At 30.5% G+C, this 801-nt stretch overlaps 1 non-coding gene across 1 annotated transcript; it reads left to right on the top strand.

Annotated features, from left to right (window-relative positions):
- Positions 1-240: 240 nt before the first annotated feature.
- Positions 241-324, top strand: Trnal-cag. Its single transcript has one exon. It is a non-coding gene; the product is annotated as a tRNA-Leu (tRNA).
- Positions 325-801: the final 477 nt, after the last annotated feature.

The raw sequence follows: 801 nt of genomic DNA, 5'->3' as shown, positions 1-801 counted from the left end.
TTGGAATATCAGAGATTTTTTGTAATCACATAAATTCAAAATTGAATAGAATAATTAAGAATACTGTAATTGATCATCTAATTATTGTAACATAACAGCGTAAACTGGGATCCTTGGGCGATTAGCGTACTATAATTAGAAATTTCATCATTACTGCTTCTATGTGTAGATATTTGTTATGTGGCGACTACACTGGATTTGTAAAATTCCAAATTTGGGTTCAATTTCTTTACATAAAGAGTCAGGATGGCCGAGCGGTCCAAGGCGCTGCGTTCAGGTCGCAGTCCGGTCTTCCGGGCGTGGGTTCGAATCCCACTCCTGACACTGCCTTTATAATATGCGTAGTATGAAAAGGATGCTTAGTATCCTTAATGTGAAAGAAGATTTTGTAAAAAATAGATTAGTTAATCTGATAAACGAAGGTTCTTTATCAGATTTCAGTGTAACTGTGAATAATTATGATTAGATTAATAAAAATACATTTTTATTGCTGGTAAAATGACAAGATGTAATACTTATGCTTTCTATCATTATATCTCATTATAAGTAGTCCTGATATCAAATTACCCTGATATTGTTATTAGATCTTATACGTTGTTCTCATTTTCATAAACATGTTATTTTATCGTAAACGTATCTTGCTATTATTATTTTACCATCTCACATTATTTATCATTATCCTAAGTTACCATCATCATAAGTTATCATTATCTTAAGCTATCATTACCATTATTTATTTTTATCATTAGTTATCATTAACGTATCTTGCTATAATTATCTTACCGTCTTACATTTATTTTC

The sequence above is a fragment of the Penaeus monodon genome, unplaced genomic scaffold, assembly GCF_015228065.2.
Source record: "Penaeus monodon isolate SGIC_2016 unplaced genomic scaffold, NSTDA_Pmon_1 PmonScaffold_443, whole genome shotgun sequence".
In the NCBI taxonomy this organism is placed as follows: Eukaryota; Metazoa; Arthropoda; class Malacostraca; order Decapoda; family Penaeidae; genus Penaeus; species Penaeus monodon.
The sequence above is the reverse complement of the archived record's forward strand: the minus strand, read 5'-3'. Positions and strand labels throughout refer to the sequence as shown.